The 22,899-nt window shown below is 35.5% G+C and overlaps 1 protein-coding gene and 1 pseudogene across 7 annotated transcripts in view; one reads left to right on the top strand and one right to left on the bottom strand.

The window, feature by feature from the left end:
* The window catches only part of ZNF148 (zinc finger protein 148), a 146,406-nt gene that overhangs the window by 59,452 nt on the left and 64,055 nt on the right, over window positions 1-22,899 (bottom strand). The window lies entirely within an intron of this gene.
* LOC120367165 (deoxyuridine 5'-triphosphate nucleotidohydrolase, mitochondrial-like) lies at window positions 20,788-21,263 on the top strand (annotated as a pseudogene).

The raw sequence follows: 22,899 nt of genomic DNA, 5'->3' as shown, positions 1-22,899 counted from the left end.
TCATACTATGATTTTCACCTAGTCCCATTAGTACCCTCATGCCTATGTGCAGGCCTGAATTTCAATGCTGTTCTTACTACCAGTCCAGAAACGTCGCCGCCATCACTACCACCACCACCCCCCACCACCCTACCTGCCCTTCTTTCTTCAGATTTGACTAAACTCAGACACTTCTCCTCCTAAAACTCTAAGGCCCCTGCTCATCCTAAACCAACCTCCCTCTGGGCTTCCCACTTTGAAACTACACAATCCGTCAGACATGACTTCCTTTTCCTATCTCCCTTCTACACTCATCTGACTTCTTCCCCAAGTTGAGAGAAGTAGAGTCCTATAGCGTCATGCTTCCTCTCCTCTTGCCACTCCCTACGCTAGTTCTTTCTTGCAAGTTCTACAACATCTCTTAATTACCTTTTTCTCATTTTCAATCTTTCCCTCTTTATTCTCCTGACTTTAAACATAAGAGTCCTCCCTATACCAAAAACATCCTTCAATTCTAATCATTAACTCCAGAATGACTTGCTTTACCAAGACTTACTTTTCACCCGAAAATGAAGTCTCACTTTTATATTTATTTTGTGTATATGTATACTGTCTTGATACTTTAAAGTGTGATACTCTTTGTTGTTATTTCTTATAATAGCTGTCATTAATTTTCTCATTCAATGGCTATTAAGTGCCTGCTCTGTCAGGCTAAAATACTATAAAAAAAAAAAAAAACATTTACTGAGATTTTAATATGTGCAAAGTGCCATTCTAGATACTGAGCCCATTCTAAATATGAGATTTCCTTTTCAAAGGTCTTAAAATGTAGAAGCAGAGTTCTGATATATTACCAAAAAAACTCCTAATACAAACAGCACATGTCATACTCTAACTGAATGTAACCGAGAATAAGCACATAAATTCAAAGGGAGAAATAAAGACACTGTGAAATAACTGCAACAGGCTTTAGGGATAAAACAACAGACCATGAGAACTGCAAGTTTATCACATATATCCCCCCTTTTTATTTTTTCTTCCAAAGCTGCTACTCTTCTCAACTTTGTCTATTCTCAATAATGGTAGTAAGTGATATAACAAGTATAAATATACCTAAACTAATGTTGCCAGACATAATATAATGAATAAATATTTCATTACAAATACAAAATTTGGTCCCTCTTTTCACCTTCCAAACAAGCTGTCTGACTCCTCTGAAACATTTTAGACTCTTCCTTCTCTTTATTCTCAACATCCCATACCCATATTCAGTGACACCCACTTCCAATTAACTGTATCAACTTCACTGACTTAGAGCATTATCATCTCCCAATGCATTTTTCTACAAATAAATTAATATAAAACTATTCCCTTATCATTTCCTCAATGAGGAATCTGCAATAGTGCCCCGTTGCCTTTAGTATCCATTATCAGCTCCCCAGCTCAGCTTTTAAGATTCTATACGATCTACTCTACAGAAAAGACGTAAGGAACTTGGCAGAAGACTATGACCTTACCATCACTCCTCTCCATTTCTGGAGTCATATATTCCTATGAATTTTCAATTTCAAATTTTGGTATTCTCATTCACCTTCCAACCCACTGGAGCTAAAAGGAAGGTGGTCTGTTTTCCCCTATACTCTTTACTACTAATTCCGTTCCCACCCATTTCCAAAGCTCTGCTGCTTCACTATCTATTTTATAGTCTCCCTGACACCATCAGCTACTTCTTCTCTTCTTAAAAGCAGACTGAAATTTCCCCTATAAGTTCTTGTGGACCAAAATTTTTCCAGCTACTATACTCCTTCTTTTGGCCAAACATTTTGAAAAAATAATCTGTAGTCAGCATGCAGAGATAAAATAACTGTGCCCAAATTTAGAGAAATGGTTGTTCTGAGAGTAAAAGTAGTACACAGCCGTATAAAAAAAGATGTGTTTAACTATCACTAGAAGGAACCTATTCCAAAATATTGCCTAGGAAACACCCAAGTTGAATCAAGGTGACTAAAAGTATAACAAGTTTAAATGTTAAAAGAAAGATGTAACACAATTTACTGTATTGTAAATACACTGTAACAAGAAAGAATGTTAGCAATATTTGGGAGTATTTATGGAGTCCAGAAAAGGAGAAATTTAAGATTTAAGTTTAATTTGCATGTATATTTCCAGGATAGAACTGCAAGAACAGTTAAATGTAACTAGTCAACAGGAAGACTTCAAATTCCAAGCTCACAAAGCCCCAGAAAAGGACAGAGAAGTGACGCAGTACACTGATGGACAGGCCTTTTTGAGTCAAGAACCATATCCCTCCCCTCTGCCTGACCCATGATTGCATGCAAAATTTTGAAAGGAGCTACATTTGTCAGAGGACAAAGTCCAGAGCTATCCTTTGATTCTGAAAAGGTTCAGAGAGCACAGTTGGAAACAAACATTCTGATCTATTTCCCTATTACATTTTTCACTATAAATGTAAATTCTGGTTACTGTATCAGTATCTTACAGTTTATATAACTAAAGATGAACCAGATGAACTGATCAAATCAAGTTACCTTACCTGAAACAGTGCTGACCATCCCTATCCTACTTGTAAATTCTAGTCTTCCAAGTTCCATAAAATCACATAATTTAAGTTCTCTCCTTCTCTTCATAGCAGTTCTTCTGGATCCATCCTTCCAGTAATATGTGCCTGTATTTTGTAACAGTTTCAGTAAATCTACATCAGTGGTTCTTAACTCTTTATGTTTAAAGTTGGGAGAATAAAAAGGGAAAGGTTGAAAATAAGAAAAAGGTCAGGGTGATTAAGAGATGTTTTAGAACTCGCAAGAAAGAACCAGCATAGTGCAGGGACTCGAGAAGGTTTCTGATACCCTTTTAGGTCATTCATGACATCAAAACTACTTTCATAATAGCACCTACTTTTTAAAACTCTATTTCTCTCATAGAGTGGCATATTTCAGAGGCTAATTAAAATGTGATATCACCACAGACACCACAGATATGCATTATATCTAGTTAAATTAAGCCAGACAATAAACAGATATTTAAAAAAAACAATTTCCTTCTTCTCACTAAATGTTTTGTTTTAGAAATAGTTATTTTTTATTTACAAATGTTACTTGCTAACAAATAGTTTTATTGTTATGAATTAATATATAAAACTCTAAATTTCTCAGCTTTAATTTCTAATACGGTAAATACTGATAAATATCACCAACATAAACAAATGTTCTTAGGAGTCCTCAGTATTTTTTAAGAGCACAAAGGGGCCCCAAGATCAGAACATTTGAGAGGTGCTAATCTGGATATATCTGAACTATACAATCCCTTTCTCTCCTCTACTCAGTCTCTTTCAATACAGATGCCTGGACCCCACTCATATAAAGAAACTACTATAGATGTTGTGTGCATGTGTGGGTTAGCAGACATACATGTATTTCCTAGCTTGCCTGCTAAGGTCACTGAGAAGCAATGACACCCAACACACCGAGCACCCATTCTAATGCCATTAATTCTAATGTAGTTTCTAAATACCGTTATTCAAATAAAAAAGAATCAGAGATCTTTGTTGAGCCCAGAGCTGGGTCAGAGAAAAATATAAGATGACTCTAGAAAATCATAATGTCAAAAGCTCAAGTGTTCAAAAAAGGATCAGAGGATGTCAAAAGGACATAAGACCCAGACTGAAAGAGCTCCTAACAGCCAAAGATGGAATGATCTGAGCAAGAAGGTAAGCAACAACAGTACTGGATTATAAACCACAGAATAAAATAAATATCCACAGATACAAACTGAAATAGTAAAAACAACAACACATAAATAGAGGAGGAGATGGGACAGCTACAAGGAACATAAACATAGAAAGAAGGAATGAGGAAAAGACAAAATCACAATTAGGTAAACATTATGGTAAAAAACTATTACAGGCAAGGTCTCCACCAACAGATGCTAAAGTTAAGTGGGCAAATTGTTGAGAAACAGCATATTTAAACAGTCTCAAAGTATCTACTCCAAGATATCTGTCAATTATCAAGAAAAAAATAGTGCCTTTACAGTGGGAAAACCTGGCAGATAACCATAATAAGGAAGGATCAAGGTTACTATCACCAGTTTTAAGACCTATCCACGTTATGTATCCTTGACATGATGCACAGAGGGGGACACAACATCACTTCTGCGGGGTTGTCAAAAATGCAGGGCATCAATCTAACCATGAGAAAACACCAGAGAAACTCAAATTAAGAAACAAACCACAACAAAACACACCAACACTCATCAAAGTATCAAGGTCATAAAAGACAAGGAAAAGTCTGTGTTCAACTGCCACAGACTGGAGGTGACTAAAAAACAGGATAACTCAATGAAATGTTGGTCCTGGCCTGAATCTTCGACAGAAAAAGGGCATTTGGAGGGAAACATAAAATTCAAACAAGGTCTGTAGCTTCACAGTATTTCAATGATGTTAAATTCCTGACCTTGACAACTGTACCATATGGTTGCATAAGCTTTAACATTAGTGGAATCTGGGCGAAAGGTTTATGCAAACTCTACTACTTATGCAACTTTAAGTATAAAATTATCAAAATGAAAAGTTAAACTAGACTCTGATTTTTCTAACTCCAAAAATACTCAGCATTTACATGGCATTTTTAAGAGTTTGTGATTCTGCTTCCTCGGCATAGTGAACTAAGATTTATCAAACATTTACTATATGCCACACACTACCCTAGGTGCTGAAGATATTAATACAATAGATGGAGAAGACGCAGTCTCTGGCCTGAATAGTCCATTGCACTGAATCCTATAGTGACACTATGTTAAGAATTTTCATTAAAAAAATAGAAAACTAAGGCCCAAGAAGGTTGAGTTACTTGCCTAAAAACACATTACAGTATTTAAGAGTGAAAGACAAAATTTAAACCAAAGTCTTTTGAATCCAGTGACTAAGATCCTAACTATCAGGATCTGTGAATTCTTTCTTATCCTTGTGTTACCAATAAACAAACTAAAATATCAGGGAAGTAAGTGTCTTACCCAAGTTAATAAGTTGTAAAACGAGGACTTACATCAAGATCAAACACCTTTCAGTCCAGGACTGCTTTTTAATAAAACTAAATTATTCAAACATATTTAAAAATGCTTTTTATACAAACATACTGTATTTTTCCATATACGAACCATAGTTTGGTTGCTTCCAAAGTAAGAAAAAAACTTCTAGTGGTTTTAGAACACCTAGTGATTATTACTATAGGAAAACAAAATGCTTAAAAAAAATAAAAAACAAAAAAATAAACCAGGCACAGTGGCTCACACCTGTAATCCCAGCACTTTGGGAGGCCGAGGTGGGTGGATCAAGAGGTCAGGAGTTCAAGCCCAGCTGGTCAATATGGCGAAATCCCGTCTCTACTAAAACCACAAAAATTAGCCAGGTGCCTGTAATCCTAGCAACTCAGGAGGCTGAGGCAGGAGAATTGCTTGAACCCGAGCAGCAGAGGTTGCAGTGAGCTGAGATCACACTACTGCACTCCAGTCTGGGCGACAGAGTGAGACTCCATGTCAAAAAAAAAAAGAGTGGACAAAATGCCAACAATATTTTGATGAAACTTTAGAAGACTTGGGTTTTAATATCATCTCTTCCAATTACTAGCTAGATGAACTTGGCTTCCAGAGGTAATATGGCAAAACAAGAAAAGCACAGGCTTGGGAATTCAAAAAAATAAAATCCAGTTCCAGATAGGAATACTAATAGTGTGAGTTGAACAACTAAAACTCAATCATGCATAACATTGCTAACCTATAACCTGGAGGGCAAAATCTTACAGGATTTTTACAGAATTAAATAAGATAACTCTGTAAAGTACCAACTACATTACAGACCAGTATTTAACAGTTCTTGATGCTACTTAGTATCATAATTAATTCCTCATCTGTTAATTGCTAGTAGTAATGATATCCATCTTACATCAGAAAATCAAATGAGATTACATAAAAAGCACCTTAAAAACCTTAAAGCACTAAATGAATATATATAGTTATTAATTATCATACAATAGGTATGTAATTGCTTGGATATACAAAGGATTAGCAATTTCTATAGAATATCTCTACTTAGACATCTTGATATCTAAAAGTCAATATGCCTAAAAAATAATCTTTCCTTTCATATTAGATCCTCCTTCCAAATTCCCTGCCTTTCAATATATTATCCCAGTATCCTATCTAAAGATTCTTTTGATTTTTTTTTTTTTTTGAGACGGAGTCTCACTCTGTCACCTAGACTGGAGTACACTAGTGCGATCTCACCTCACTGCAACCTCTGCCTCCCAGGTTCAAGCTATCAGTCTTCTCAGCCTTTCGAGAAGCCGGGACTACAGGCATGTGCCACCATGCCCAGCTAAGTTTTTCGTATTTTTAGTAAAGATGGGGTTCGCCATGCTGGCCAAGCTGGTCTCAAACTCCTTGCCTCAAGTGATACACCCACCTCAGCCACCCAAAGTGCTGGGATTACAGGCATGAGCCACCATATACCCAGCTGATTCTTTTAGTTTTCTTCTCTACCTTCCACCCGGGACCAAGTCTAGTTGTTGCTGTTCTTCCTAAATATAATATACAAATCTAGAAGTTATATTTCGTATTTCCTTCTTTAGATCATTTATGATACTAAGTTGGGACTCTCATACACTACTAGAGGGAAACTAAATTGGTCATCTTTGGTAGACTTACAATTTGGCCAATATATATTAAAAGCCTTAAGAGACCTATACTGAAGAAATACTTTCACATGAGAACAAAGCACATATATAACATCACAATATTATTTATAACAGTAAGAAAAGGGTGCAAATGCCTAATAACCAATAATACAGATACTAGAAATCTGACTTTTGATTAATACTAATGACACAGAGAAATGCTCACGGTTTAAAGTAATAAATGTAAATAAGTATGTAGCTAATACATTTTCACAACTTTACACAAACACAAATATAGACACAGCAAATTTTATGCAAACAAATACCTACAAAGGAAAAAGAAAAAGAAACATTAAAATGCTAGCAATGGAATGTTAAGAGCAGTTATCCTAGAGTAATAACAATTTTTATTCACTTCTTTATAGTTTTAAAATTTTTACATTTTCAATCTTAAAAAGATATTAAATCCAGTCCTAGTATAAATCCTTACCATTAATTTTAAAAATACATTATTATCTTAATATACTAAGTTGTTCTAAAAACTGAAACATTAACCCAGCAAAGTGAAAGAAAATCTCTATGGGTATGTTTGAAAAAAAAAAAAACCACAGCTATCAAATAAATCTTAATCTCCACATGTGACACCACCAGCAAAAATCAATTCCCAGTGGAATACTGACCTAAATGGGAAAAGAAAACCATAAAGCCTCCAGAAAATAAAAAAGGAAAATACCTTCACAATGTTGGGATATGCAAAAATTTCTAAAGAGGGACACAAAAAAATAGCAAAAGGAACAGACTTACACCATAAATTGAACCTCATTAACTCCTGTTTATCAAAAGAATAAAAAGACCAGCCAGAGTCAGAAATGCTAACTGCAATACATATATCCAACAAGTGGATAAAAAACGACTACAAATCTTTAAGAAAAAGAAACAACCTAATAGAAAATTTGGCAAAAGATGAATATCTACCTTACTAAAAAATAATATTCCAATTGTCAATAAACATGAAAAGGTACTCAATTTCATTAGTTATCAGTGAAATAAAACATTAAGTCATATTGCAATTCCACTACGATACCACCAAAATGGCTAAAATTAAAAGGACTGACAAGACCAAACTGCAAGGATACAGGAGCAATTATTATAACTTGGCAAACCAATTTAAAAAACGTCTGTCAGTATGTAGCAAAGTGGAACATACGCACATCCAGTAAATTCAATTCTAAGTATATAATGAACAGAAATGAGTACAGACATGCACAAGTGACATCCAAGAATATTCACAGCAGCACTCTTCACAATAGCAAACATCTAGAAACAATCTAAATACCTATTAGACTAGAATAAATGAAATTCACACAACTGATTCTACAGAAATTACATGCAATAACATGGGTATATCTCATAAACAATAAAAATAAAGAAACCAAATGCTTAGTATATAGTATCTATGATTCTACTTATTTTGAATTCAAAGTCAGGTAAAACTAATAGACTCTGATGAAAGTGTTGGGAAAGCAGTAATCTTTAGGAACTAGAGGAGCGCTGTGACCAAAAGGGATTCTATATCTTGATCTTGATAGTGGTTCCATGAGATGTTCTCTTCAGAGAAATTTAACTAAGATGTACTCTTATGATTTGTGCACTTTTCTGTATAAATGTTATATTTCAATAAAAAGACATATACCTAGAGCAATAATGCTATAAACATGCATACACACACACATACACATGCTCCTTTCCAATTATTTCATTCAAACAAACCCAGTAATAACAAATGTTAATCAACAGAGGAGTGTGATTAAATAAATTATGGTATGCCCTTTAATCATTCATTAAAATAGGGCAGTTTATATACAATAACATGGAAATCTCTACAGGACATGTCATTAATTGAATAATGTAAATTTCAAATGCATACACATAGCATTACCCAATTTATGTAAAACAAAATATTGTATATTTATATTAAATATATGTATTACATATCTAAAACATATTATATAGACATAAATACCCACACACAATGTTTCTTTATAAATTCAAAACTTCTAAAAAGGTATCAATATTAGTAATTATTTCTTTGGAATTAGAGTAGTAGACAGACATTGGCAAGGAAATTTTACTTTTCACTTTATCATTTCTTCTACCTTGTTTTAATTTTTACAATGACTATGTAGTTCTTTTATAATAAAATACAAATATAAAAACACCAAAGTGGACCTCTCTGAAACTGATGTGTAGCTAGGATGACTCTACACACCCCGTCCTAAACAATTTTCAATTTGTGCACTACTAGTCTAAGAGCATAACTCTCCTTCAGTACCACTGTCTCACAATTCCAGATATAGCAATTAGACATCAAAGATCAGAGAGAAATATACTAAGAGTGTTAGGGCACTGGTTATGTTATTAAAGTCAGCGGAAACTGGCTGTGGTAGCTTACACCTGTAATCCCAACACTGAGAGGCTGAGGTACAAGGTTCATTTGAAGCCAGGAAGTTCGAGGCCAGACTGGGTAACCTAGCAAGTTTCCATCTCTATAAAAAATTTAAAAATAAAAATAATAAAATCATCTAGAAAGAAATATTCTGCCAACAATTTATGTCCACTTAAGGGGAAAAAAGATATAAACTGGGTCAAACAACCCTAAGAGCAAGTGAGGATACTGAAAAATAGACCATGGTGGGTCAACTCCCTAAATCAATCTACTAGAAGAGATACTCTGATTCATCTACTTGCCTGTTAAGTTGGAATCATTAATAATAACCAATAAACATGACTCTCACTAGGAAAGACTACAGAAGAATGGTACTCAGTCCAGGCTTTCTGCTCAAATACTGATTGCTAGTAGATAATATACTTTTTTAAAGAACCATGTAGTATGAGAGTGAAATCTTATAGGAAAAAAACTAGAGTTGAAGTTAGCTACCAACTATTCTCCTTAAAACAAGCTATATTAAATTACTTATGAAAATGATATTCAAAGAATATGCTGAAGTAATATGGATTTGAATGTTTGTTTTGTCGTTGCTGTCTTTGCCCAGGCTGGAGGGCAGGGGTATGATCTCAGCTCACTGCAACATTCACCTCCTGGGTTCAAGCGATTCGCATGCCTTAGCCTCCTGAGTAGCTGGGATTACAGATGCCTGCCATCATCCCTGGTTAATTTTTGTATTTTTAGTACAGACAGGGTTTTACCACATTAGCCAAGCTGGTATCGAACTCCTGACCTCAAGATGTGCCCGCCTCAGCCTCCCAAAGTGGTGGGATTAGAGCCGTGAGCCACCATGCCTGGCCTGAATATATTTTTTGAAGCACCTCTTGAAATATAATATCCCCAATAAAAACCAATGCAATCACTTCAAAAAACAAGGATCCAACAGCCAGTGCAAAAAAACAAAACTACTACTGAATCCCTCAAATTAACTTTTAAAGAAATGCAATGGAACTAAGAATTGGGTATAACTTATAAACGACTTTGAAAAAGTACATAATGTAATAAATAACAATTTGGAAGCTAGCCAGAGAGAAAAAGAAACATATCCTATCAACGGTTATTTAAGCCAACAAATAGAAAGGCAAACTGATTTGTCACCTTTCAGAATGATTCTGAAGATCATTTGTCACCAATAAAGGCAATCCATTCAATTAAAGAAAAACACAAAATATCTGGCAAAATAATAAATATAAAGCCAGTGAAACGGGTAAAATAATTCTTTTTTTCTAGGAGGAAAAAATTCACCAATCCCTAGCATCTGTATATTAAGTTTTTATTGACTAGAGCATGAAATATTTGGGAGAATTAGCTATACCAGCCTCCCTAAACTAATGATAGGATTTAAGGAAATTTAAAAACTAAAAACCAAAACAGAGGTCTCATACTAATGGCCAAATATATTTTGAGTTTCCTGGCCATTAAACAAATCATAAACACAAAAATGCATAACAGTATACCTGCAATTTTATACACGCTGCTTTACAGCACAAAAATTCATGACTAGCAATGCTACATGAATGCTACATGAATGCTGAAGCATTTTTTTAGGAATTATATATGCCTGCAACATTTTATATTTTATTATATCATTATATAACTAGAGCATGATTTTTAGATAGTTTCTAATTTATAATATCCTTTCACTCAAGTGACACAATGCAACCGTTTTCTAGAAGACATATATCACTGTAAATTATTATGCTTACAGTGTAAGCATATATCACTGTAAATTACAATTTGCTCTATCTTGCTAATACAGAATATGTCTTTCCTCTTAACATGCTTGCCACCAAACTGAAAAAATAAAGACCATAAAAATTTATGATTTGCTAAATCCTCCTGAATGGGTTTGAGAAGTGCAAAGAGGATAAGACAAATCGCTTTTTTTTTTTTAACTTAAAACTTAGTTTCTGAGTTGAGAGGTTTTCTAATATAGTGCTATCTAATAAAATATTCTGAAATGATGAAAATATACTTTACACTATCCAATACAGAAGCCATGAGCTACATGTGACTACTGAACACGTGAAATGTGACTAGTGTCACCAAAAAACTAAAAAATTAATTTTATTAAAATTTAAGTATTTCAATTATTAGAAAACAAAGTTTGAATGAGAAAGATGTAGACATTCAAAAGTTGGTGTAGGCCAGGTATGGTAGCTCATGCCTGTAATCAATCCCAGCAGGACTGCTTGAGGCCAGGAGTTTGAGGACAGCCTGAGCAACACAGCAAGACCCCATCATCATTGACAAAGTTTATTAAAATAAGAAACAGTTGACCTACACTTTGCTATTGAAAAAATAGGGCCACTGAGCTAAATCTGAGTAACTGATTTAGAGTAGACAGCCAACATAAATCCTGAAAACTGGCAGTTATCATGAATGCTTACTTATACTTCAACTGTCACAAGACACTAGGAAGTTTATACAGGCTACAAAACTTAAAACAATTTTAAAACACTAAAAACTCAGTATTTTGCTTCGAAGTAACCGAAAAGGTTAATATAAAATGAAGTTCTTTGTACCTTCCACATAAATGAGCAAATGAAAGAAGAAAATCATTAAAATGTTCAATAACAATTATTAAAAGGCTTTAGCACAATCTAGTAAAACACTAGAGTAAAAGTACTGTTAACTTAAGTTTCTACAGTTTTGGGGACCTGGATCATATTATTCTAGATCAACGTTCTCTCTTCAATTCAAAAATGTACATTCTGCCAGGTGCAGTGGCTTACACCTGTAATCCCAGCACTTTGGGAGGTCGACATGGGCAAATCACCTGAGGTCAAAAGTTCAAGACCAGATTGGCCAACATAGCGAAACTGTGTCTCTACTTAAAAATACAACAATAAGCCAGGCATGGTGCTGGGTGTCTGTAATCCCAGCTACTCGAAAGACTGAGGCAGGGAGAATTGCTTGAACCCAGGAAGTTGCAGTGAGCTGAGATTGTACCACTGTACTCCAACCTGGGTGACACAGTGAGACTCCATCTCAAAAAGAAAACCACTATGTTCTTGGCCGAGTGTGGTGGCTTACACCAGTAATCCCAGCTCTTTGGGAAGCCAAGGTGGGAAGATCGCTTGAGCCCAGGAATTCAATAGTCTGAACAACATAGTGATATCCCATCTCTAAAAGAAATTATAAACATTAGCCAGGCAAGATGGCACACAGCTGTGGTGCCAGTTACTGTGGAGGCAAACGTGAGAGGATCACTTGAGCCAAGGAGATTGAGTCTGCCATGGGCCATGACCATGCCACTACACTCCAGCCTGGGTGACAGAATGAGATGCTGCCTCAAAAAAAAAAAATTACATTCACGAAACCAACATCTGTCCTTTACCTCCCTGCTTTATCAACAGGAACCCATAAATAAGAAGTAAGGGATAGAATTTCTCATGTCTCTTATGTTCTACTATAAAGAAATGTTAATGCAATCCCTAATTTCTGCCCATCTGGTATATGGCATGATACAGCTTTTCACTGATTCATTTTTAGAATGGACTCAAATTTATCATTATCTGTCAGGTAAGAATTGAACTATTTGCTATCATAACAATAAAATTATCAAGCAGACACTGAAGTTGTTTTAGAAGAATAGAGTTGAGAAAAGTTCAAAATATGCTGTTTAGTGAAAAGACTAGATAAAAGGCAATATGATCTTATGTATGGCATGCTTATCAAAAAAGCATAAAGGACATATACCAAAATATTATGAGCAACTTTATCTGGGTGATAGGGGTAGGGTAAGGTATTTATTCTAGAGATATGAACACCTATTTTCACAGAGAAACCTGCACACAAATGTACACAGCAGATTTACTTTTAATAACCAAAACCTGGAAACAACGAAAATGTCCCTCAGTAAATGAATGGTAAACTGTGGTACATCATGCTATGCCATACTACTACAAAACAAACAGTAACAAATTATTAACATATGCAACAACCTGGATGACTCTCAAGAGCATTATGTTGAGTGAAAAAAAAAGTCAATTTCAAAAGTTCACATCCTATAGGATTCCAATGATACAACATTCTCAAAAATGACAAAGTTCTAGAGATAAACAACAAATTAGAGATATTCAGGGGTTAGGAATGGTGGAAGGAAGAAAAGAGGTGTGGCAACAGGGGTAGCACAGGAAGATCTGTTATCCTGGTTTAGTTCTGTATCTTGATTGCTTTGGTGGTTACACAAATCTACACATGCAATAAAGCAGGGGTCCCCAACCCCCAGACCATGGACCAGTACCAGACTGACTTGTTAGGAACCTGGCTGCACAGCAGGAGATGAGTGGCCTGTGAGTGAGCCAAGCTTCATCTGTATTCACAGCCTCTCCCCATTGCTTGCATTAGCGCCTGAGCTCCACCTCCTGTTAGATCACCATCAGCATTAAAAACTCATAGGAGCTCAAACCCTATTGTGAACTGTACATGCAAGGGATCTAGGTTGCCTGTTCCTTATAAGAATCTAATGCCTGATGACGATCTATCACTGTCTCCAATCACCCCCAAATGGGACGGTCTACTTGCAGGAAAACAAGCTCAGGGCTCCTACTGATTCTACATTATGGCGAGTTATATAATTACTCCATTATATATTATAATAATAATAGAAATAAACAATACATGTAATGCTCTTGAATCATCCTGAAACCATCTCCACCTCCACCCCATCCGTGGAAAAACTGTCATCCAGGAAACTGGTCCCTGGTGCCAAAAACAGTTAGGGGTTGCTGCATAAAGTACTCAACATGGCATATACTGTAGCAATGTGAATTTCTTGATTTTGACATTGCAGCATATTTATATAAGATGTAACAACTGGAAAAAACTGGGTGAGGGATGCAAGGGGTCTTCTCTGTACCATTTTTGCCACCTTCCATAAATCTACATAATTTTACAATATTTTAAATAAAAAGACAGATTTTGTCCTGTTGCCCTTCCTGCTCTTGCCTAGTCTCTTATCTTTCATGAATCAGTCAGTTGTAAAGCCATAAGTTGTGGCTGAACAAGGTGTCAGGTACAAGACAGAAGGAAGAGGGCATCTACGTGGGAGGATTGCCCAATATAGGATGTCAAAGCCCAACTAGGGTGAGGTGGCTGTGGCTCTTCGTATTTAAGGGCAGATCAACATGAGGTGTTGGAGACAAAGCAGCACAAGGAAGAGTCTACATTGTGGGAAAAGGGCAGCCTGGAGTACAATGTGGGGTGAAGTGAGGTGAAGAAGGTATCAAAGAGTGGGTGTGGACCAGTGCAGTGTATTTAAGTAAGAGTGCCATAAGGAGGGGGTCCAAGTGGCACTAAGGTCCAGTTCAAGTTGTCAAAGCACACGCAGGAGGAGAAAGGTATCCATGCAGGGCAGGGGTAGCAAGTACTGCCGTGAGCCTTAGAAGCCTAAGAGCATCTGCACTGGGGGTTAGGATAATAAGTAAATATGCTGAGATAACGAAGCCAGATTTCTCACTGTCTAACGTACTCTCTGTTTGTTGGACCGTAAAGGGAGGTATCAGTAGGAACTTATGGTTTTCAATATTGATATGGAAATTATTATAGAAAGGAATATGGACATACATATACATATAAATGTATATAATTATATACATACATACATACATTCTCTAGCTCTGTCCATTGACAGGCCTGGAAGCAGATATACCCCAACTGCAAGGAGCAGCATGTTGAGCACCCAGGCCTTGACTTCTAAATACCATTCTCCACTAAAACGAACTACGGGATCCTTGGAGAAATGGCTGACTCCAGAACTGAAGCAAGAAAACTGCAAGATAAGCTGAGGACATCATATGCCAAAAAGCAAAGAAGTACTCAGTGACTGAAGAGATATGTCAAAGAACATAAAACCAGCTTGAAAAGGCTCCTGTTAGCCAAATCTTAAACAAACTGACCATTAGAATATCACAGAAATAGATTTTAACCCAGCAAATTTTTTTAAACCGTACTTTCATATTGATGCATATAAATAAATTGTGATAAGGAGTAACTTCATAGTAGCAAGTTTTATGATAGCCTGGAAGGTATAAATTGATCAAAGTCAATCAAAAACCATCACCTAAATGAGGCAAATAAAAATCAGGTGCTGCCTGTCAGAACACAGTGGGGAGAAAACAGAGCATTACTTCTATGACATTCTTGCCAAAGATGCTTAACTTAAATCTCATAAGGAGAAAAAAAATCAGGTAAGGCCTGAGGGACATTCTACTAAATAAATATAAAATGTAAATTCCAAAAGTGATGAACCAACCCAAACTAACAAAAACTGAAGAACATGACAATCAAATGCAACATATAATTTTGAATTGAGTCTTATTGGCTAACAAACTTTAACTGTTGGACTTTAGCAGTTCTCTCCCAGTAACTAAAAGAACGTGTAAATCAGTAAGTACATAAGAGTTAAAGAATACAATTAATGGCTGGGCTTTGTGGCTCACACCTGTAATCCCAGTACTTTAGGAGGTGAAGGCAAGAGGATGGCTTGAGCCCAGAAGTATGAGACTAGCCTGGAGAACATAGTGAGACTGTCTCTACAAAAAAATTTTAAAATTAGGCCTGGTATGGTGGTGTGCACCCATAGTCCAGGCAACTCAGGAGACTGAGGAGTGAGGACAACCTGAGCTCAGGAGGTGAAGGCTACATTAAGTCATGATCACACCACTGCACTCCAGCATGGGCAACAGAGTTAGGCCCTGTCTCAAAAAAAAAAGAAAAAGAAAAAGAAAAAAGAAAGAAAAGGTGATTACAACTAAACAATTTGACCTAACTGATATTTATAAAATAACCCAACCAACAATAGCCAGAATACACATTCTTTTCAAATATACATAGAACACTCACCAAATAGATCATATGCCAGGCACTAAAGCAAGTCTCAATAAATAAATTAAAAAGGGCAGAAATCATACAGCATGTATTTTCTAACCACACTGATTAGGTGTCAATGATGAAAAGATATACAGAAATTTTCAAAATATTCAGAAATTAAGCAAAACACTTCTAATTAACTCATGAATCAAAAAGAAATAAGGAGGTTAAAACAGTATGTTTAATTGAATTAAAATGATAAAAACATATCAAAGGCAATGTTGAGAAAAAAGTTTAGAGCTTCACATATTTAGATAAAAAATGAAGATCTAAAATCAGTCACCAAACTTTCTACTTTAAAAAGCTAAGAAAAGAAGAGCAAATTAAAACCAAAGTAGTAGAAGTAAATAAAGAGTAAAAATGAACAAAAGTTACAGTGAATAGTGAAAGTCAATAAAGCCAAAACGTCATTATTTGAAGAGACAAAGAAAACTAATAAATATATACCCAGATTAATTTAAAAAAAGAAAAATTATTATACCAATGTCAGGAATGAGAAAAAAGAAATCACCACAGATCCTTAAAACAACAAAAGAAAATCTTAAGAGTCTTGGTCAATTAAACAATTAAGAAATAGACAAATTCCTTTAAAAATACAACTTACCAAAATTTATTCAAGAAAAAAATATTTAGTATGAATAGCCTATTTATGTTTTTTAAATAAAATATGTAATTTAAAACTTTCTCACAAGCTGAGGTAGGAGGCCACTTGAGCCCAGGAGTTTGAGACAAGACAACTCTGGGCAACATAGCAAGACCCTGTCTCTACAAAAAAAAATTTTTTTAATTAGCCTGGTGTGATGGCATGTGCCTGCAGTCCCAACTACTTGGGAGGCTAAAGTGGGAGGGCCATTTAAGCCCAAGAGGTTGAGGTCACAGTGAAGTGTGACGGCGCCCCTGCACTCTGTGCTCTGGCCTGGGCAACAGAGAAAAACTTGTCTCCAAAGAAAAACAAAAATCCCTTCCCACAAAAAAAACTTTCCCAAGATTAGCTTTACTGGTAAAGCCTATCAAATATGTATGATAAAAATATCAATCTTACACAAACTCTTTCAGAAAATAGAGAAGGAAATACTTCCTAACCCATTTACAATGAAGCCAATATACCTAAAAATGACATAGCTATTCCAAAAAAAAAAGAAAAAGAAAACTGAATAGTATCTCTCATAAACATAAAAAATTTTAAATTAGTAAACTGAATTCAACAAGATAAAAGAATGACACATCATGACCAAGTGTGATTTATCCCAGGAATGCAAGAGCTGTTTAATATTTGAAAATAACACAATTCATTGTATTAAGAGAATGAGAGAATATTCATATGATCATTTCAATAGATGCAGAAGAAGTACTTGATGAAGTTAAATATCCATTCGCTTAAAAAAGTGTCAGCACAAACTAGGAAGAATGCTTCAACCTAATAAAAGTAATCTATGAAAAACCTACACCTAATTATTATTTTTTCTTTTTTTTAAACAGGGTCTCACTTTGTCACCCAGGCTGGAGTACAGTGGTGTGATCTCAGCTCAATGCAATTTCCACTTCCTGGGCTCTGATGATCCTCCCAACTCAGCCTCCCAAGTAGCTGAGACTACAGGTGCATGCCACCATGCCCAGATTCGCCCCCACCCCACAGAGATGGGGTTTCCCCATGTTGCACAGGCTGGTCTTGAACTCCTTAGTTTAAGCCATCTCCCTACCTGCCTTGGCCTCCTAAAGTGCTGAGATTACAGGCATCAACCACTGCACCTGGCCCTTAACATAATTCCTGATGAAAGAGTAAATGCAGTCCCCTTAAGATCTGGAACAAAGCAGATATCTACTTGCACCACTTCTATTCATCATTGTTTTGTAGGCCAGTCAGTGCAATAAGGAAGGGGGAAAAAAAAAAAAGAAATACAGATGGGAAAGGAAGAAGTAAAACATATGAACAATATGATAGTGAAGAAACCTAAAGTACCTGCAACATAACTACTATAATCAATAAAGATAACAAAGTCACAGAATACATAATCAATATAAAAAGAACCAACTGCGTTTCTATATTCTAGAAAGCAACAATTAGAATTGGACATTTTAAAACATACCATTTACAATAGCATCCAAAACGAAGAAATACTTAAAAATAAAATAAAATGTGCCCCATAACTTTACAATTAAAACTACAAAAGAATGCTGAAATAAAGAAAACCTAAATAAAAGTAAAGGTATACTATGTTCATGGACTGGGAGCCATAATTGTTTAGATATTGGTTTGTATCAAGTCAATATATAGAATCAATGCAATCCCAATCAGAATCAGCTGGCAAAAAACAAACAAACAAATAAACAAAAAAACCCTGAAAGGCTGATTCTATACTTTATATGAAAGTGCAAAGGGCCTAACATAGTCACTACAGTCTTGCAAAAGAACAACAAAATTGGAGGACTTGCACAACTTGATTTCAGGATTTACTATAAAAGATACAGCAAACGAAACAGTGTGATACTGATTTAAAGACAGATTCTGATTGGTGTGATGCTGATTTAAAGATATCCATCAATGAAAACCCAAAAGAAATAAGACTTACACAAACATGTACCAAGAGAAATGAAAAAAGACTTGTACAAAAATTTTCCTAACCCCTTTATTTATAGTAATTAAAAGGAAACACCACAACCACAAAAGGAAAATGGATAAACAAATTTTAAAGATATTAATTAAAATGACTGAACATTAATCAACAGGGAAAAAGAATGAACTGTTAATACATTCAAACAACATGGATGAATCCCAAAAACATGTTGTGCAAAAGCAGCCAGACACAAGAGTTACATACATATAATTCCATCTACATGAACTTCTCAGGGAACAATGACAATCTATGAAGAAAAAGAATCAGAACAATTGTTGTGGAGGGAACTGACTGGGAAGATTCACAAAAAAAAAAAAACTTCCTAGGATGATGAAAATATATGGTATCTTGATGGATTGTGGATTATACAAGTTTATGCAGTTGTCAAAACTCTGAACTACAAATTCAGAATCTGAGCATTTCACTTCAAACTTTTCCTCATTAAAAACAGAATGTATATTTTCACTCAAAAAATCTGACTGCCTACTATAGCCCAGGTATTGAGAACACAAAATTTAAAGGCAGGACACAGAAAAACAGACCTTAAAATATAATGGCAAGACAGTTTTGCAAGCAAAGAAATGCAGAGTTATTACAGTTACCATAATGAAAATCACAAGAAAGAGAAATCTTTTAATGTGAAAAGTGAACAACAGTAAATTGCCAAATAAATAATATTATAGGCATATACGACATGAACAAAAGTAACAGAAAAAAACCACAGTGGACCTAGGCAACTAAACTAATTTGACATGCCTAAAGCCTAAAATGGTGGGGAAAGGGGCTGAACTGCAGTTAAAAAAAAAAAGTTACATAAGAAGGGACTGGATTATGATGACTATTTCCACTCATGCAAAAAAAGTACATTTTAGCTGTTTAGTCATGAGGAACCGCTGGAGAAGTTTTAGTAAGGGAATGGCATGCATACCTCTCGTTTAGAAAGATCACTGTAGAAACTATCTGAAAGATAGACTGGAGAAGGCTCAGGTTACTGTCAGTCCAATAAAAATGTCAGTCTATTGCAATTTATAGACTACTTCATCAAACAAAAACAGAACCCACATTCTTTTCAAGCTCATACTTTTTTTTTTTTTTTTTTTTGAAGACAGAGTTTTACTCTGTCACCCAGGCTGGAGTGCAGTAGTGCAACCTCAACTCACTGCAACATCTGCCTCCTGAGTTCAAGTGATTCTCGTGCCTCAGCCTCCCGCGTAGCTGGGATTACAGGCATGCACCACCTTGCCCGGCTAATTTTTGTATTTTTATAAGAGATGAGGTTTTGTCATGTTGCCCAGGCTGGTCTCAAACTTCTGACCTCAAGTGATCTGCCCACCTTAGCCTCCCAAAGTGCTGAGATTACAGGCATGAGCCACCACACCTAGTTCAAAGAAGAAATCTTAACAGAAAATTTAAAATATATTGAACTAAATGAAAATAAAAACACAACTATAAAAATCTGTGCAATGTAGCTAAAGCAGCACTTAGAGGAAAAGTTATAGCATGAATGCATATATTAGAAATAAATATAAAATGAATATGCTTCCACTTTAGGAAACTAGAATTTAGGAAGAATTTACGAAGGAATTTGGGAAACTAGAATTTAGGAAGGGCAACTTAAATCCAAAACAAGCAGAAAAAAAATTAATAAAAATTAAAGCAGAAATAAATGAGACTCAAAATAGGATACATAGAAAAAAAAAAAAAATCAAAGAAACCAAAAGCTGTTTCTTTGAAAATATCAATAAAATAAGCAAGCCTCTACCACTGGGCATGGGAAAATGCAGAGGTGCTCAAACGTGAGTTTCAGTTTCAGTTTTGCAAGACGAAAAAGTTCTAGAGATCTGTTGTGTGACAATGTCACTATGGTTTACACCAGGCGTCCCCAAACTATGGGCCGCATGCGGCCCCCTGAGGCCATTTATCCGGCCCCCCGCAGCACTTCAGGAAGGGGCACCTCTTTCATTGGTGGTCAGTGAGAGGAGCACAGTATGTGGCGGCCCTCCAACGGTCTGAGGGACAGTGAACTGGCCCCCTGCGTAAAAAGTTTGGGGATGCCTGGTTTACACTATTAAAATGGACACTTAAAAACTGCTCTTTCCTCTGCTCACATTCTCGCTCTGCCATGCCCTACTCTGAGGAGACATCCACCATTACCACCAGCAAACAGGTCTGGCTTGCGGAAGAGGGCAGCATGCAGTTCTGTTTTGCCCTGCTCTCTTGAGCAGGCCACAGCCCATCGCAGGCTATGACCTCGATGCTGCCTATTATGATACAATACCACCTATGGAGAAAGCTCTAGTGAAAATGGACATTTAGATAGCTCTTCCTTCTGCATGTTACAGAAGACTAGCTCCATGGTCTGGCTTGGCTGCAAAACACTTTACTGATATAGGAGCTGGTGTCACAGATGAAGATTACTGAGGAAATGTTGGTGCTGTACTGTTTAATTTTGGCAAAGAAAAGTTTAAAGTCAGAAAAAGTGATCGTATTGCACAGATCATTTGTGAATGAATTTTTAATCCAGAAATAGAAGAAGTTCAAGCTTTCGATGATGCTAAAAGGCATTCAGAAGATTTAGGTTCTACTACAAAGAATTAAAATTTATGCCAAGAATAGAAAATGAGAACTCATATCTTTTTCTTAAAGAGTTTTTGCTTAAAGAATTCTGGTAAAGCTTCTGTAATCTTAATAGCTTTACCTTCTAAAAAGACTGCATTTTCTTACGATCAAGGAAGAGTACCTCTGTTTAGATCACATAGAAACTTTTTCTGCAACCGATAGTTGTATGTAAATCTGCTTTGTCATGATATAAGGCAAACAGTGTCTTTTTAAAAATCAAAATGCAACATCAATTACAGACACACACACAAAACCTGTATTATTTAACTCAATAAATAACACCGCTTCACCAAAAATAAAAGTAATTGTTAAGAGAGTAATTTTTTAAAAAAAGAAAATGCTAAGAAAAAAGAGAAAACACAAATTAGTAATTATCAGAAATGAAACAGGGGACATCACCATAAACCCTTAGACATTAAAAGGGATAATAAAAGAATACTATAAACTTTGTTTCCACAAATTTGACAACTGTATCAAATGGACCGATTCCTTGGAAGACACAATCTGTCAAAACTCACACAAGAAGAATTAGATAATCTGAAGAGACCTGTATTTAGAAAAGAAACTGAATCAACAATAACCTTCCAAAAAAGAAAGTACCAGACCCAAAAGGGTTCACTGGTGCATTCCACCAAACATTTTAAAAAGAATTTGTATCAATTCTCTACAATCTCTTTCAGAAAATATAAGCAGAGAGAATACTTGCTAATTCATTCTATGAGATCAGCATTACCCTAATACCAAAAACAAAGACATCAAGAAAACTACAGACCAATAATATTTCCCATGAACACAAATGTAAAAATTCTCAAAATGTTATCAAATCAAATCCAACCATGTGTAAAAAGAACTATACACCAACAATAAGTAGGATTTACTCTAATATGAAAGTTGCTTTCACATTCAAAAATCAATTAATGTAACCCATCACATCAACAGGCTAAAGAGAAAAAAGATTGCAATGGGCTAGGTAAAAGCTGGTGAACATATTTATCAGAGCACAACTATAAGTAGTTATCCATTCATTCACACCATGTGCCAACACCTGGACTACAGTGAAAAATAAGATAAAACTCCTGCCCTCACAGAGTCTACAATCTATCAGAGAAACACTGTACAAGTAATCACAAGTCCTTATCAGAGGGACTCAACAGAGTCAAGAGAAGCGACAGGCTGATGATGATGGAGCACTATCTTAGACGTTATAAAACAGGTGTGGAGTATTATTGAGGAAAACATTTGTGCTGTACTGTTTAATTTTGGCAAGGGTAGTATTTCAGGCAGAATATATTAAAGTCCTAAACCAAAAGAAAAAGTATGTGTTACATGAACTGAAAGGAACCCAGGTTTAATATCATAGAAAGAAGACACAAGAATTACATGATGGTTGTGGTTTCATTGATTACTGGGTGAAAATAAAGGTAGAAGAAGGAAAAAGATATAGGTGCTTAAAAACATCTTAAATGATGTCTAGGGTAGATGAAAGGAGTAAAGAGCTAATATACTTTAAAAAGATAAACAGATCAAGCAAGTGGAGAATACAGAAAGAAAGGAGAATAGGAGCATATTAGAAAACTTTAAGAAGGCAGAAATTCCCAGGAATTACAGAATTTGA

Source organism: Saimiri boliviensis, chromosome 8 (assembly GCF_048565385.1).
Source record: "Saimiri boliviensis isolate mSaiBol1 chromosome 8, mSaiBol1.pri, whole genome shotgun sequence".
Taxonomy (NCBI): domain Eukaryota; kingdom Metazoa; phylum Chordata; class Mammalia; order Primates; family Cebidae; genus Saimiri; species Saimiri boliviensis.
This window is presented reverse-complemented; position numbering and strand designations above follow the sequence as displayed.